The 16749-nt window shown below is 45.8% G+C and overlaps 7 non-coding genes across 7 annotated transcripts; 4 read left to right on the top strand and 3 right to left on the bottom strand.

Moving 5' to 3' along the window:
* The first annotated feature begins 1359 nt into the window (after positions 1–1359).
* On the top strand, positions 1360–1432 carry TRNAM-CAU (transfer RNA methionine (anticodon CAU)). The gene has a single exon. It is a non-coding gene; the product is annotated as a tRNA-Met (tRNA).
* Positions 1433–2280: 848 nt separating this feature from the next.
* Positions 2281–2352, bottom strand: TRNAE-UUC (transfer RNA glutamic acid (anticodon UUC)). The gene has a single exon. It is a non-coding gene; the product is annotated as a tRNA-Glu (tRNA).
* A 2346-nt stretch (positions 2353–4698) lies between these two features.
* Positions 4699–4771, top strand: TRNAM-CAU (transfer RNA methionine (anticodon CAU)). The gene has a single exon. It is a non-coding gene; the product is annotated as a tRNA-Met (tRNA).
* Positions 4772–5619: 848 nt separating this feature from the next.
* TRNAE-UUC (transfer RNA glutamic acid (anticodon UUC)) lies at positions 5620–5691 on the bottom strand. The gene has a single exon. It is a non-coding gene; the product is annotated as a tRNA-Glu (tRNA).
* Positions 5692–8037: 2346 nt separating this feature from the next.
* Positions 8038–8110, top strand: TRNAM-CAU (transfer RNA methionine (anticodon CAU)). The gene has a single exon. It is a non-coding gene; the product is annotated as a tRNA-Met (tRNA).
* Positions 8111–9150: 1040 nt separating this feature from the next.
* On the top strand, positions 9151–9223 carry TRNAM-CAU (transfer RNA methionine (anticodon CAU)). The gene has a single exon. It is a non-coding gene; the product is annotated as a tRNA-Met (tRNA).
* Positions 9224–11184: 1961 nt separating this feature from the next.
* Positions 11185–11256, bottom strand: TRNAE-UUC (transfer RNA glutamic acid (anticodon UUC)). The gene has a single exon. It is a non-coding gene; the product is annotated as a tRNA-Glu (tRNA).
* Positions 11257–16749: the final 5493 nt, after the last annotated feature.

Raw genomic sequence — 16749 nt, 5'->3', positions numbered from 1 at the left:
AAAGCTTTGAGGTTTCAGCACTAGGAGTGTGCGGGTCGTTAAAAGGACTTGCATTTCCCATACCGGGAGTGGAACCCGGGCCGCCTGGGTGAAACCCAGGAAACCTAACCGCTAGACCATATGGGAAAACTAGATGCCTTGTTTTGAGAAAAATAGAGAAAACCAAAGGGAAAAAAAGATGTGCCACCGCCATCAGCTTCCAAGTATGGTGGCCAGCTATGACACACATATCACTTTCACTAATTGACCTCGTTAGCGCAGCAGGTAGCGCGTCAGTCTCATAATCTGAAGGTCGTGAGTTCGATCCTCACACGGGGCACTACTCTCTAACCATTTTGTGAGCCTTGGGGTCCTTAATCTATGAAAAACACTACTCTTCATCCCTTAGGTCTTGTAGGAAACCATATGGATGGAAAATTGACCGGAAGATCAAGCTTTCAGTGCTCTTTTGCCTTCCACCATATTCCACCCAGCTAAAATCTTTAGCTCTGCATCCAACAGACCTTGCAAGATACAATGTCTACTCATCCTGGAACAACAGAGGCATTTTCCATCTATGTGACATGCTTCCCTTAGTTTCATCACACAGAAAGAACAAAGCACCGAGGAATTCAAAAGGGCTTTTTCAAAGGTGTGGAAAAAAAAGATGATGTCTCTGTCAGAGAATGGTTTGCAGAAGATTGGCACATAGATATTTGCCAATGCAAATGTGCATAAGAGCGAGAACGGCCGAGAAACTTCATGTGCTAGTACGCATGTGCGTACGCCAAAGCGCACACAATGCGTGACAATTTCTGGTGCCCAGTGGCCTATTTAAAGCTAGCAGCATAAGCCATTAGTTGCTGGATGATCTTCAGCTTCCCCTGTGAGTTCCTGTGATCCTGATATTATTCATGTGTGAAAATTCATGTGCCAGTGCGCATATACGTACGCCAAAGCGCGTGCATGAGCCATTAGTTGCTGGATGAACTTCAGCTTGCCCTGTGAGTTCCTGTGTTCCTGATAGTATTTCATTTCCTGTCCTGACCCGGCTTGACCTGTCTTGTCTGCATCCCTGGCTTTGACCCTTGGTACTTTGACAACAAGGGAATGATTGGAGGTTACAATGGAAAAACAGCTTTGAGGTTTCAGCACTAGGAGTGTGCGGGTCGTTAAAAGGACTTGCATTTCCCATACCGGGAGTGGAACCCGGGCCGCCTGGGTGAAAACCAGGAATCCTAACCGCTAGACCATATGGGAAAACTAGCTGCCTTGTTTTGAGAAAAATAGAGAAAATCAAAGGGAAAAAAAGATGTGCCACCGCCATCAGCTTCCAAGTATGGTGGCCAGCTATGACACACAAATCACTTTCACTAATTGGCCTCGTTAGCGCAGCAGGTAGCGCGTCAGTCTCATAATCTGAAGGTCGTGAGTTCGATCCTCACACGGGGCACTACTCTCTAACTGTTTTGTGAGCCTTGGGGTCCTTAATCTATGAAAAACACTACTCTTCATCCCTTAGGTCTTGTAGGAAACCATATGGATGGAAAATTGACCGGAAGATCAAGCTTTCAGTGCTCTTTTGCCTTCCACCATATTCCACCCAGCTAAAATCTTTAGCTCTGCATCCAACAGACCTTGCAAGATACAATGTCTACTCATCCTGGAACAACAGAGGCATTTTCCATCTATGTGACATGCTTCCCTTAGTTTCATCACACAGAAAGAACAAAGCACCGAGGAATTCAAAAGGGCTTTTTCAAAGGTGTGGAAAAAAAAGATGATGTCTCTGTCAGAGAATGGTTTGCAGAAGATTGGCACATAGATATTTGCCAATGCAAATGTGCAGAAGAGCGAGAACGGCCGAGAAACTTCATGTGCTAGTACGCATGTGCGTACGCCAAAGCGCACACAATGCGTGACAATTTCTGGTGCCCAGTGGCCTATTTAAAGCTAGCAGCATAAGCCATTAGTTGCTGGATGATCTTCAGCTTCCCCTGTGAGTTCCTGTGATCCTGATATTATTCATGTGTGAAAATTCATGTGCCAGTGCGCATATACGTACGCCAAAGCGCGTGCATGAGCCATTAGTTGCTGGATGAACTTCAGCTTGCCCTGTGAGTTCCTGTGTTCCTGATAGTATTTCATTTCCTGTCCTGACCCGGCTTGACCTGTCTTGTCTGCATCCCTGGCTTTGACCCTTGGTACTTTGACAACAAGGGAATGATTGGAGGTTACAATGGAAAAACAGCTTTGAGGTTTCAACACTAGGAGTGTGCGGGTCGTTAAAAGGACTTGCATTTCCCATACCGGGAGTCGAACCCGGGCCGCCTGGGTGAAAACCAGGAATCCTAACCGCTAGACCATATGGGAAAACTAGCTGCCTTGTTTTGAGAAAAATAGAGAAAACCAAAGGGAAAAAAAGATGTGCCACCGCCATCAGCTTCCAAGTATGGTGGCCAGCTATGACACACATATCACTTTCACTAATTGGCCTCGTTAGCGCAGCAGGTAGCGCGTCAGACTCATAATCTGAAGGTCATGAGTTCGATCCTCACACGGGGCACTACTCTCTAACCATTTTGTGAGCCTTGGGGTCCTTAATCTATGAAAAACACTACTCTTCATCCCTTAGGTCTTGTAGGAAACCATATGGATGGAAAATTGACCGGAAGATCAAGCTTTCAGTGCTCTTTTGCCTTCCACCATATTCCACCCAGCTAAAATCTTTAGCTCTGCATCCAACAGACCTTGCAAGATACAATGTCTACTCATCCTGGAACAACAGAGGCATTTTCCATCTATGTGACATGCTTCCCTTAGTTTCATCACACAGAAAGAACAAAGCACCGAGGAATTCAAAAGGGCTTTTTCAAAGGTGTGGGAAAAAAAGATGATGTCTCTGTCAGAGAATGGTTTGCAGAAGATTGGCACATAGATATTTGCCAATGCAAATGTGCAGAAGAGCGAGAACGGCCGAGAAACTTCATGTGCTAGTACGCATGTGCGTACGCCAAAGCGCACACAATGCGTGACAATTTCTGGTGCCCAGTGGCCTATTTAAAGCTAGCAGCATAAGCCATTAGTTGCTGGATGATCTTCAGCTTCCCCTGTGAGTTCCTGTGATCCTGATATTATTCATGTGTGAAAATTCATGTGCCAGTGCGCATATATGTACGCCAAAGCGCGTGCATGAGCCATTAGTTGCTGGATGAACTTCAGCTTGCCCTGTGAGTTCCTCTGTTCCTGATAGTATTTCATTTCCTGTCCTGACCCGGCTTGACCTGTCTTGTCTGCATCCCTGGCTTTGACCCTTGGTACTTTGACAACAAGGGAATGATTGGAGGTTACAATGGAAAAACAGCTTTGAGGTTTCAGCACTAGGAGTGTGCGGGTCGTTAAAAGGACTTGCATTTCCCATACCGGGAGTGGAACCCGGGCCGCCTGGGTGAAACCCAGGAAACCTAACCGCTAGACCATATGGGAAAACTCGATGCCTTGTTTTGAGAAAAATAGAGAAAACCAAAGGGAAAAAAAGATGTGCCACCGCCATCAGCTTCCAAGTATGGTGGCCAGCTATGACACACATATCACTTTCACTAATTGGCATCGTTAGCGCAGCAGGTAGCGTGTCAGTCTCATAATCTGAAGGTCGTGAGTTAGATCCTCACACGGGGCACTACTCTCTAACCATTTTGTGAGCCTTGGGGTCCTTAATCTATGAAAAACACTACTCTTCATCCCTTAGGTCTTGTAGGAAACCATATGGATGGAACATTGACCGGAAGATCAAGCTTTCAGTGCTCTTTTGCCTTCCACCATATTCCACCCAGCTAAAATCTTTAGCTCTGCATCCAACAGACCTTGCAAGATACAATGTCTACTCATCCTGGAACAACAGAGGCATTTTCCATCTATGTGACATGCTTCCCTTAGTTTCATCACACAGAAAGAACAAAGCACCGAGGAATTCAAAAGGGCTTTTTCAAAGGTGTGGAAAAAAAAGATGATGTCTCTGTCAGAGAATGGTTTGCAGAAGATTGGCACATAGATATTTGCCAATGCAAATGTGCATAAGAGCGAGAACGGCCGAGAAACTTCATGTGCTAGTACGCATGTGCGTACGCCAAAGCGCACACAATGCGTGACAATTTCTGGTGCCCAGTGGCCTATTTAAAGCTAGCAGCATTAGCCATTAGTTGCTGGATGATCTTCAGCTTCCCCTGTGAGTTCCTGTGATCCTGATATTATTCATGTGTGAAAATTCATGTGCCAGTGCGCATATACGTACGCCAAAGCGCGTGCATGAGCCATTAGTTGCTGGATGAACTTCAGCTTGCCCTGTGAGTTCCTGTGTTCCTGATAGTATTTCATTTCCTGTCCTGACCCGGCTTGACCTGTCTTGTCTGCATCCCTGGCTTTGACCCTTGGTACTTTGACAACAAGGGAATGATTGGAGGTTACAATGGAAAAACAGCTTTGAGGTTTCAGCACGAGGAGTGTGCGGGTCGTTAAAAGGACTTGCATTTCCCATACCGGGAGTGGAACCCGGGCCGCCTGGGTGAAAACCAGGAATCCTAACCGCTAGACCATATGGGAAAACTAGCTGCCTTGTTTTGAGAAAAATAGAGAAAATCAAAGGGAAAAAAAGATGTGCCACCGCCATCAGCTTCCAAGTATGGTGGCCAGCTATGACACACAAATCACTTTCACTAATTGGCCTCGTTAGCGCAGCAGGTAGCGCGTCAGTCTCATAATCTGAAGGTCGTGAGTTCGATCCTCACACGGGGCACTACTCTCTAACTGTTTTGTGAGCCTTGGGGTCCTTAATCTATGAAAAACACTACTCTTCATCCCTTAGGTCTTGTAGGAAACCATATGGATGGAAAATTGACCGGAAGATCAAGCTTTCAGTGCTCTTTTGCCTTCCACCATATTCCACCCAGCTAAAATCTTTAGCTCTGCATCCAACAGACCTTGCAAGATACAATGTCTACTCATCCTGGAACAACAGAGGCATTTTCCATCTATGTGACATGCTTCCCTTAGTTTCATCACACAGAAAGAACAAAGCACCGAGGAATTCAAAAGGGCTTTTTCAAAGGTGTGGAAAAAAAAGATGATGTCTCTGTCAGAGAATGGTTTGCAGAAGATTGGCACATAGATATTTGCCAATGCAAATGTGCAGAAGAGCGAGAACGGCCGAGAAACTTCATGTGCTAGTACGCATGTGCGTACGCCAAAGCGCACACAATGCGTGACAATTTCTGGTGCCCAGTGGCCTATTTAAAGCTAGCAGCATAAGCCATTAGTTGCTGGATGATCTTCAGCTTCCCCTGTGAGTTCCTGTGATCCTGATATTATTCATGTGTGAAAATTCATGTGCCAGTGCGCATATACGTACGCCAAAGCGCGTGCATGAGCCATTAGTTGCTGGATGAACTTCAGCTTGCCCTGTGAGTTCCTGTGTTCCTGATAGTATTTCATTTCCTGTCCTGACCCGGCTTGACCTGTCTTGTCTGCATCCCTGGCTTTGACCCTTGGTACTTTGACAACAAGGGAATGATTGGAGGTTACAATGGAAAAACAGCTTTGAGGTTTCAACACTAGGAGTGTGCGGGTCGTTAAAAGGACTTGCATTTCCCATACCGGGAGTCGAACCCGGGCCGCCTGGGTGAAAACCAGGAATCCTAACCGCTAGACCATATGGGAAAACTAGCTGCCTTGTTTTGAGAAAAATAGAGAAAACCAAAGGGAAAAAAAGATGTGCCACCGCCATCAGCTTCCAAGTATGGTGGCCAGCTATGACACACATATCACTTTCACTAATTGGCCTCGTTAGCGCAGCAGGTAGCGCGTCAGACTCATAATCTGAAGGTCATGAGTTTGATCCTCACACGGGGCACTACTCTCTAACCATTTTGTGAGCCTTGGGGTCCTTAATCTATGAAAAACACTACTCTTCATCCCTTAGGTCTTGTAGGAAACCATATGGATGGAAAATTGACCGGAAGATCAAGCTTTCAGTGCTCTTTTGCCTTCCACCATATTCCACCCAGCTAAAATCTTTAGCTCTGCATCCAACAGACCTTGCAAGATACAATGTCTACTCATCCTGGAACAACAGAGGCATTTTCCATCTATGTGACATGCTTCCCTTAGTTTCATCACACAGAAAGAACAAAGCACCGAGGAATTCAAAAGGGCTTTTTCAAAGGTGTGGGAAAAAAAGATGATGTCTCTGTCAGAGAATGGTTTGCAGAAGATTGGCACATAGATATTTGCCAATGCAAATGTGCAGAAGAGCGAGAACGGCCGAGAAACTTCATGTGCTAGTACGCATGTGCGTACGCCAAAGCGCACACAATGCGTGACAATTTCTGGTGCCCAGTGGCCTATTTAAAGCTAGCAGCATAAGCCATTAGTTGCTGGATGATCTTCAGCTTCCCCTGTGAGTTCCTGTGATCCTGATATTATTCATGTGTGAAAATTCATGTGCCAGTGCGCATATATGTACGCCAAAGCGCGTGCATGAGCCATTAGTTGCTGGATGAACTTCAGCTTGCCCTGTGAGTTCCTCTGTTCCTGATAGTATTTCATTTCCTGTCCTGACCCGGCTTGACCTGTCTTGTCTGCATCCCTGGCTTTGACCCTTGGTACTTTGACAACAAGGGAATGATTGGAGGTTACAATGGAAAAACAGCTTTGAGGTTTCAGCACTAGGAGTGTGCGGGTCGTTAAAAGGACTTGCATTTCCCATACCGGGAGTGGAACCCGGGCCGCCTGGGTGAAACCCAGGAAACCTAACCGCTAGACCATATGGGAAAACTCGATGCCTTGTTTTGAGAAAAATAGAGAAAACCAAAGGGAAAAAAAGATGTGCCACCGCCATCAGCTTCCAAGTATGGTGGCCAGCTATGACACACATATCACTTTCACTAATTGGCATCGTTAGCGCAGCAGGTAGCGTGTCAGTCTCATAATCTGAAGGTCGTGAGTTAGATCCTCACACGGGGCACTACTCTCTAACCATTTTGTGAGCCTTGGGGTCCTTAATCTATGAAAAACACTACTCTTCATCCCTTAGGTCTTGTAGGAAACCATATGGATGGAACATTGACCGGAAGATCAAGCTTTCAGTGCTCTTTTGCCTTCCACCATATTCCACCCAGCTAAAATCTTTAGCTCTGCATCCAACAGACCTTGCAAGATACAATGTCTACTCATCCTGGAACAACAGAGGCATTTTCCATCTATGTGACATGCTTCCCTTAGTTTCATCACACAGAAAGAACAAAGCACCGAGGAATTCAAAAGGGCTTTTTCAAAGGTGTGGAAAAAAAAGATGATGTCTCTGTCAGAGAATGGTTTGCAGAAGATTGGCACATAGATATTTGCCAATGCAAATGTGCATAAGAGCGAGAACGGCCGAGAAACTTCATGTGCTAGTACGCATGTGCGTACGCCAAAGCGCACACAATGCGTGACAATTTCTGGTGCCCAGTGGCCTATTTAAAGCTAGCAGCATTAGCCATTAGTTGCTGGATGATCTTCAGCTTCCCCTGTGAGTTCCTGTGATCCTGATATTATTCATGTGTGAAAATTCATGTGCCAGTGCGCATATACGTACGCCAAAGCGCGTGCATGAGCCATTAGTTGCTGGATGAACTTCAGCTTGCCCTGTGAGTTCCTGTGTTCCTGATAGTATTTCATTTCCTGTCCTGACCCGGCTTGACCTGTCTTGTCTGCATCCCTGGCTTTGACCCTTGGTACTTTGACAACAAGGGAATGATTGGAGGTTACAATGGAAAAACAGCTTTGAGGTTTCAGCACGAGGAGTGTGCGGGTCGTTAAAAGGACTTGCATTTCCCATACCGGGAGTGGAACCCGGGCCGCCTGGGTGAAAACCAGGAATCCTAACCGCTAGACCATATGGGAAAACTAGCTGCCTTGTTTTGAGAAAAATAGAGAAAACCAAAGGGAAAAAAAGATGTGCCACCGCCATCAGCTTCCAAGTATGGTGGCCAGCTATGACACACATATCACTTTCACTAATTGGCCTCGTTAGCGCAGCAGGTAGCGCGTCAGACTCATAATCTGAAGGTCGTGAGTTCGATCCTCACACGGGGCACTACTCTCTAACCATTTTGTGAGCCTTGGGGTCCTTAATCTATGAAAAACACTACTCTTCATCCCTTAGGTCTTGTAGGAAACCATATGGATGGAAAATTGACCGGAAGATCAAGCTTTCAGTGCTCTTTTGCCTTCCACCATATTCCACCCAGCTAAAATCTTTAGCTCTGCATCCAACAGACCTTGCAAGATACAATGTCTACTCATCCTGGAACAACAGAGGCATTTTCCATCTATGTGACATGCTTCCCTTAGTTTCATCACACAGAAAGAACAAAGCACCGAGGAATTCAAAAGGGCTTTTTCAAAGGTGTGGAAAAAAAAGATGATGTCTCTGTCAGAGAATGGTTTGCAGAAGATTGGCACATAGATATTTGCCAATGCAAATGTGCAGAAGAGCGAGAACGGCCGAGAAACTTCATGTGCTAGTACGCATGTGCGTACGCCAAAGCGCACACAATGTGTGACAATTTCTGGTGCCCAGTGGCCTATTTAAAGCTAGCAGCATAAGCCATTAGTTGCTGGATGATCTTCAGCTTCCCCTGTGAGTTCCTGTGATCCTGATATTATTCATGTGTGAAAATTCATGTGCCAGTGCGCATATACGTACGCCAAAGCGCGTGCATGAGCCATTAGTTGCTGGATGAACTTCAGCTTGCCCTGTGAGTTCCTGTGTTCCTAATAGTATTTCATTTCCTGTCCTGACCCGGCTTGACCTGTCTTGTCTGCATCCCTGGCTTTGACCCTTGGTACTTTGACAACAAGGGAATGATTGGAGGTTACAATGGAAAAACAGCTTTGAGGTTTCAGCACTAGGAGTGTGCGGGTCGTTAAAAGGACTTGCATTTCCCATACCGGGAGTGGAACCCGGGCCGCCTGGGTGAAAACAAGGAATCCTAACCGCTAGACCATATGGGAAAACTAGCTGCCTTGTTTTGAGAAAAATAGAGAAAACCAAAGGGAAAAAAAGATGTGCCACCGCCATCAGCTTCCAAGTATGGTGGCCAGCTATGACACACATATCACTTTCACTAATTGGCCTCGTTAGCGCAGCAGGTAGCGCGTCAGTCTCATAATCTGAAGGTCGTGAGTTCGATCCTCACACGGGGCACTACTCTCTAACCATTTTGTGAGCCTTGGGGTCCTTAATCTATGAAAAACACTACTCTTCATCCCTTAGGTCTTGTAGGAAACCATATGGATGGAAAATTGACCGGAAGATCAAGCTTTCAGTGCTCTTTTGCCTTCCACCATATTCCACCCAGCTAAAATCTTTAGCTCTGCATCCAACAGACCTTGCAAGATACAATGTCTACTCATCCTGGAACAACAGAGGCATTTTCCATCTATGTGACATGCTTCCCTTAGTTTCATCACACAGAAAGAACAAAGCACCGAGGAATTCAAAAGGGCTTTTTCAAAGGTGTGGAAAAAAAAGATGATGTCTCTGTCAGAGAATGGTTTGCAGAAGATTGGCACATAGATATTTGCCAATGCAAATGTGCAGAAGAGCGAGAACGGCCGAGAAACTTCATGTGCTAGTACGCATGTGCGTACGCCAAAGCGCACACAATGCGTGACAATTTCTGGTGCCCAGTGGCCTATTTAAAGCTAGCAGCATTAGCCATTAGTTGCTGGATGATCTTCAGCTTCCCCTGTGAGTTCCTGTGATCCTGATATTATTCATGTGTGAAAATTCATGTGCCAGTGCGCATATACGTACGCCAAAGCGCGTGCATGAGCCATTAGTTGCTGGATGAACTTCAGCTTGCCCTGTGAGTTCCTGTGTTCCTGATAGTATTTCATTTCCTGTCCTGACCCGGCTTGACCTGTCTTGTCTGCATCCCTGGCTTTGACCCTTGGTACTTTGACAACAAGGGAATGATTGGAGGTTACAATGGAAAAACAGCTTTGAGGTTTCAGCACTAGGAGTGTGCGGGTCGTTAAAAGGACTTGCATTTCCCATACCGGGAGTGGAACCCGCGCCGCCTGGGTGAAAACCAGGAATCCTAACCGCTAGACCATATGGGAAAACTAGATGCCTTGTTTTGAGAAAAATAGAGAAAACCAAAGGGAAAAAAAGATGTGCCACCGCCATCAGCTTCCAAGTATGGTGGCCAGCTATGACACACATATCACTTTCGCTAATTGGCATCGTTAGCGCAGCAGGTAGCGTGTCAGTCTCATAATCTGAAGGTCGTGAGTTCGATCCTCACACGGGGCACTACTCTCTAACCATTATGTGAGCCTTGGGGTCCTTAATCTATGAAAAACACTACTCTTCATCCCTTAGGTCTTGTAGGAAACCATATGGATGGAACATTGACCGGAAGATCAAGCTTTCAGTGCTCTTTTGCCTTCCACCATATTCCACCCAGCTAAAATTTATAGCTCTGCATCCAACAGACCTTGCAAGATACAATGTCTACTCATCCTGGAACAACAGAGGCATTTTCCATCTATGTGACATGCTTCCCTTAGTTTCATCACACAGAAAGAACAAAGCACCGAGGAATTCAAAAGGGCTTTTTCAAAGGTGTGGAAAAAAAAGATGATGTCTCTGTCAGAGAATGGTTTGCAGAAGATTGGCACATAGATATTTGCCAATGCAAATGTGCATAAGAGCGAGAACGGCCGAGAAACTTCATGTGCTAGTACGCATGTGCGTACGCCAAAGCGCACACAATGCGTGACAATTTCTGGTGCCCAGTGGCCTATTTAAAGCTAGCAGCATAAGCCATTAGTTGCTGGATGATCTTCAGCTTCCCCTGTGAGTTCCTGTGATCCTGATATTATTCATGTGTGAAAATTCATGTGCCAGTGCGCATATACGTACGCCAAAGCGCGTGCATGAGCCATTAGTTGCTGGATGAACTTCAGCTTGCCCTGTGAGTTCCTGTGTTCCTGATAGTATTTCATTTCCTGTCCTGACCCGGCTTGACCTGTCTTGTCTGCATCCCTGGCTTTGACCCTTGGTACTTTGACAACAAGGGAATGATTGGAGGTTACAATGGAAAAACAGCTTTGAGGTTTCAGCACTAGGAGTGTGCGGGTCGTTAAAAGGACTTGCATTTCCCATACCGGGAGTCGAACCCGGGCCGCCTGGGTGAAAACCAGGTATCCTAACCGCTAGACCATATGGGAAACCTAGCTACCTTGTTTTGAGAAAAATAGAGAAAACCAAAGGGAAAAAAAGATGTGCCACCGCCATCAGCTTCCAAGTATGGTGGCCAGCTATGACACACATATCACTTTCACTAATTGGCCTCGTTAGCGCAGCAGGTAGCGCGTCAGTCTCATAATCTGAAGGTCGTGAGTTCGATCCTCACACGTGGCACTACTCTCTAACCATTTTGTGAGTCTTGGGGTCCTTAATCTATGAAAAACACTACTCTTCATCCCTTAGGTCTTGTAGGAAACCATATGGATGGAAAATTGACCGGAAGATCAAGCTTTCAGTGCTCTTTTGCCTTCCACCATATTCCACCCAGCTAAAATCTTTAGCTCTGCATCCAACAGACCTTGCAAGATACAATGTCTACTCATCCTGGAACAACAGAGGCATTTTCCATCTATGTGACATGCTTCCCTTAGTTTCATCACACAGAAAGAACAAAGCACCGAGGAATTCAAAAGGGCTTTTTCAAAGGTGTGGAAAAAAAAGATGATGTCTCTGTCAGAGAATGGTTTGCAGAAGATTGGCACATAGATATTTGCCAATGCAAATGTGCAGAAGAGCGAGAACGGCCGAGAAACTTCATGTGCTAGTACGCATGTGCGTACGCCAAAGCGCACACAATGCGTGACAATTTCTGGTGCCCAGTGGCCTATTTAAAGCTAGCAGCATAAGCCATTAGTTGCTGGATGATCTTCAGCTTCCCCTGTGAGTTCCTATGATCCTGATATTATTCATGTGTGAAAATTCATGTGCCAGTGCGCATATACGTACGCCAAAGCGCGTGCATGAGCCATTAGTTGCTGGATGAACTTCAGCTTGCCCTGTGAGTTCCTGTGTTCCTGATAGTATTTCATTTCCTGTCCTGACCCGGCTTGACCTGTCTTGTCTGCATCCCTGGCTTTGACCCTTGGTACTTTGACAACAAGGGAATGATTGGAGGTTACAATGGAAAAACAGCTTTGAGGTTTCAGCACTAGGAGTGTGCGGGTCGTTAAAAGGACTTGCATTTCCCATACCGGGAGTCAAAACCGGGCCGCCTGGGTGAAAACCAGGAATCCTAACCGCTAGACCATATGGGAAAACTAGCTGCCTTGTTTTGAGAAAAATAGAGAAAAACAAAGGGAAAAAAAGATGTGCCACCGCCATCAGCTTCCAAGTATGGTGGCCAGCTATGACACACATATCACTTTCACTAATTGGCCTCGTTAGCGCAGCAGGTAGCGCGTCAGTCTCATAATCTGAAGGTCGTGAGTTCGATCCTCACACGTGGCACTACTCTCTAACCATTTTGTGAGCCTTGGGGTCCTTAATCTATGGAAAACACTACTCTTCATCCCTTAGGTCTTGTAGTGAACCATATGGATGGAAAATTGACCGGAAGATCAAGCTTTCAGTGCTCTTTTGCCTTCCACCATATTCCACCCAGCTAAAATCTTTAGCTCTGCATCCAACAGACCTTGCAAGATACAATGTCTACTCATCCTGGAACAACAGAGGCATTTTCCATCTATGTGACATGCTTCCCTTAGTTTCATCACACAGAAAGAACAAAGCACCGAGGAATTCAAAAGGGCTTTTTCAAAGTTGTGGAAAAAAAAGATGATGTCTCTGTCAGAGAATGGTTTGCAGAAGATTGGCACATAGATATTTGCCAATGCAAATGTGCATAAGAGCGAGAACGGCCGAGAAACTTCATGTGCTAGTACGCATGTGCGTACGCCAAAGCGCACACAATGCGTGACAATTTCTGGTGCCCAGTGGCCTATTTAAAGCTAGCAGCATAAGCCATTAGTTGCTGGATGATCTTCAGCTTCCCCTGTGAGTTCCTGTGATCCTGATATTATTCATGTGTGAAAATTCATGTGCCAGTGCGCATATACGTACGCCAAAGCGCGTGCATGAGCCATTAGTTGCTGGATGAACTTCAGCTTGCCTTGTGAGTTCCTGTGTTCCTGATAGTATTTCATTTCCTGTCCTGACCCGGCTTGACCTGTCTTGTCTGCATCCCTGGCTTTGACCCTTGGTACTTTGACAACAAGGGAATGATTGGAGGTTACAATGGAAAAACAGCTTTGAGGTTTCAGCACTAGGAGTGTGCGGGTCGTTAAAAGGACTTGCATTTCCCATACCGGGAGTCGAACCCGGGCCGCCTGGGTGAAAACCAGAAATCCTAACCGCTAGACCATATGGGAAAACTAGCTGCCTTGTTTTGAGAAAAATAGAGAAAACCAAAGGGAAAAAAAGATGTGCCACCGCCATCAGCTTCCAAGTATGGTGGCCAGCTATGACACACATATCACTTTCACTAATTGGCCTCGTTAGCGCAGCAGGTAGCGCGTCAGTCTCATAATCTGAAGGTCGTGAGCTCGATCCTCACACGGGGCACTACTCTCTAACCATTTTGTGAGCCTTGCGGTCCTTAATCTATGAAAAACACTACTCTTCATCCCTTAGGTCTTGTAGGAAACCATATGGATGGAAAATTGACCGGAAGATCAAGCTTTCAGTGCTCTTTTGCCTTCCACCATATTCCACCCAGCTAAAATCTTTAGCTCTGCATCCAACAGACCTTGCAAGATACAATGTCTACTCATCCTGGAACAACAGAGGCATTTTCCATCTATGTGACATGCTTCCCTTAGTTTCATCACACAGAAAGAACAAAGCACCGAGGAATTCAAAAGGGCTTTTTCAAAGGTGTGGAAAAAAAAGATGATGTCTCTGTCAGAGAATGGTTTGCAGAAGATTGGCACATAGATATTTGCCAATGCAAATGTGCAGAAGAGCGAGAACGGCCGAGAAACTTCATGTGCTAGTACGCATGTGCGTACGCCAAAGCGCACACAATGCGTGACAATTTCTGGTGCCCAGTGGCCTATTTAAAGCTAGCAGCATAAGCCATTAGTTGCTGGATGATCTTCAGCTTCCCCTGTGAGTTCCTATGATCCTGATATTATTCATGTGTGAAAATTCATGTGCCAGTGCGCATATACGTACGCCAAAGCGCGTGCATGAGCCATTAGTTGCTGGATGAACTTCAGCTTGCCCTGTGAGTTCCTGTGTTCCTGATAGTATTTCATTTCCTGTCCTGACCCGGCTTGACCTGTCTTGTCTGCATCCCTGGCTTTGACCCTTGGTACTTTGACAACAAGGGAATGATTGGAGGTTACAATGGAAAAACAGCTTTGAGGTTTCAGCACTAGGAGTGTGCGGGTCGTTAAAAGGACTTGCATTTCCCATACCGGGAGTCAAAACCGGGCCGCCTGGGTGAAAACCAGGAATCCTAACCGCTAGACCATATGGGAAAACTAGCTGCCTTGTTTTGAGAAAAATAGAGAAAAACAAAGGGAAAAAAAGATGTGCCACCGCCATCAGCTTCCAAGTATGGTGGCCAGCTATGACACACATATCACTTTCACTAATTGGCCTCGTTAGCGCAGCAGGTAGCGCGTCAGTCTCATAATCTGAAGGTCGTGAGTTCGATCCTCACACGTGGCACTACTCTCTAACCATTTTGTGAGCCTTGGGGTCCTTAATCTATGGAAAACACTACTCTTCATCCCTTAGGTCTTGTAGTGAACCATATGGATGGAAAATTGACCGGAAGATCAAGCTTTCAGTGCTCTTTTGCCTTCCACCATATTCCACCCAGCTAAAATCTTTAGCTCTGCATCCAACAGACCTTGCAAGATACAATGTCTACTCATCCTGGAACAACAGAGGCATTTTCCATCTATGTGACATGCTTCCCTTAGTTTCATCACACAGAAAGAACAAAGCACCGAGGAATTCAAAAGGGCTTTTTCAAAGTTGTGGAAAAAAAAGATGATGTCTCTGTCAGAGAATGGTTTGCAGAAGATTGGCACATAGATATTTGCCAATGCAAATGTGCATAAGAGCGAGAACGGCCGAGAAACTTCATGTGCTAGTACGCATGTGCGTACGCCAAAGCGCACACAATGCGTGACAATTTCTGGTGCCCAGTGGCCTATTTAAAGCTAGCAGCATAAGCCATTAGTTGCTGGATGATCTTCAGCTTCCCCTGTGAGTTCCTGTGATCCTGATATTATTCATGTGTGAAAATTCATGTGCCAGTGCGCATATACGTACGCCAAAGCGCGTGCATGAGCCATTAGTTGCTGGATGAACTTCAGCTTGCCTTGTGAGTTCCTGTGTTCCTGATAGTATTTCATTTCCTGTCCTGACCCGGCTTGACCTGTCTTGTCTGCATCCCTGGCTTTGACCCTTGGTACTTTGACAACAAGGGAATGATTGGAGGTTACAATGGAAAAACAGCTTTGAGGTTTCAGCACTAGGAGTGTGCGGGTCGTTAAAAGGACTTGCATTTCCCATACCGGGAGTCGAACCCGGGCCGCCTGGGTGAAAACCAGAAATCCTAACCGCTAGACCATATGGGAAAACTAGCTGCCTTGTTTTGAGAAAAATAGAGAAAACCAAAGGGAAAAAAAGATGTGCCACCGCCATCAGCTTCCAAGTATGGTGGCCAGCTATGACACACATATCACTTTCACTAATTGGCCTCGTTAGCGCAGCAGGTAGCGCGTCAGTCTCATAATCTGAAGGTCGTGAGCTCGATCCTCACACGGGGCACTACTCTCTAACCATTTTGTGAGCCTTGCGGTCCTTAATCTATGAAAAACACTACTCTTCATCCCTTAGGTCTTGTAGGAAACCATATGGATGGAAAATTGACCGGAAGATCAAGCTTTCAGTGCTCTTTTGCCTTCCACCATATTCCACCCAGCTAAAATCTTTAGCTCTGCATCCAACAGACCTTGCAAGATACAATGTCTACTCATCCTGGAACAACAGAGGCATTTTCCATCTATGTGACATGCTTCCCTTAGTTTCATCACACAGAAAGAACAAAGCACCGAGGAATTCAAAAGGGCTTTTTCAAAGGTGTGGAAAAAAAAGATGATGTCTCTGTCAGAGAATGGTTTGCAGAAGATTGGCACATAGATATTTGCCAATGCAAATGTGCAGAAGAGCGAGAACGGCCGAGAAACTTCATGTGCTAGTACGCATGTGCGTACGCCAAAGCGCACACAATGCGTGACAATTTCTGGTGCCCAGTGGCCTATTTAAAGCTAGCAGCATAAGCCATTAGTTGCTGGATGATCTTCAGCTTCCCCTGTGAGTTCCTGTGATCCTGATATTATTCATGTGTGAAAATTCATGTGCCAGTGCGCATATACGTACGCCAAAGCGCGTGCATGAGCCATTAGTTGCTGGATGAACTTCAGCTTGCCCTGTGAGTTCCTGTGTTCCTGATAGTATTTCATTTCCTGTCCTGACCCGGCTTGACCTGTCTTGTCTGCATCCCTGGCTTTGACCCTTGGTACTTTGACAACAAGGGAATGATTGGAGGTTACAATGGAAAAACAGCTTTGAGGTTTCAGCACTTGGAGTGTGCGGGTCGTTAAAAGGACTTGAAT

The sequence above is a fragment of the Lithobates pipiens genome, unplaced genomic scaffold (assembly GCF_037356315.1).
Source record: "Lithobates pipiens isolate NorthernLeopardFrog02 unplaced genomic scaffold, aLitPip1_a1.2 Scaffold_8, whole genome shotgun sequence".
NCBI lineage: Eukaryota > Metazoa > Chordata > Amphibia > Anura > Ranidae > Lithobates > Lithobates pipiens.
The sequence above is the reverse complement of the archived record's forward strand: the minus strand, read 5'-3'. Positions and strand labels throughout refer to the sequence as shown.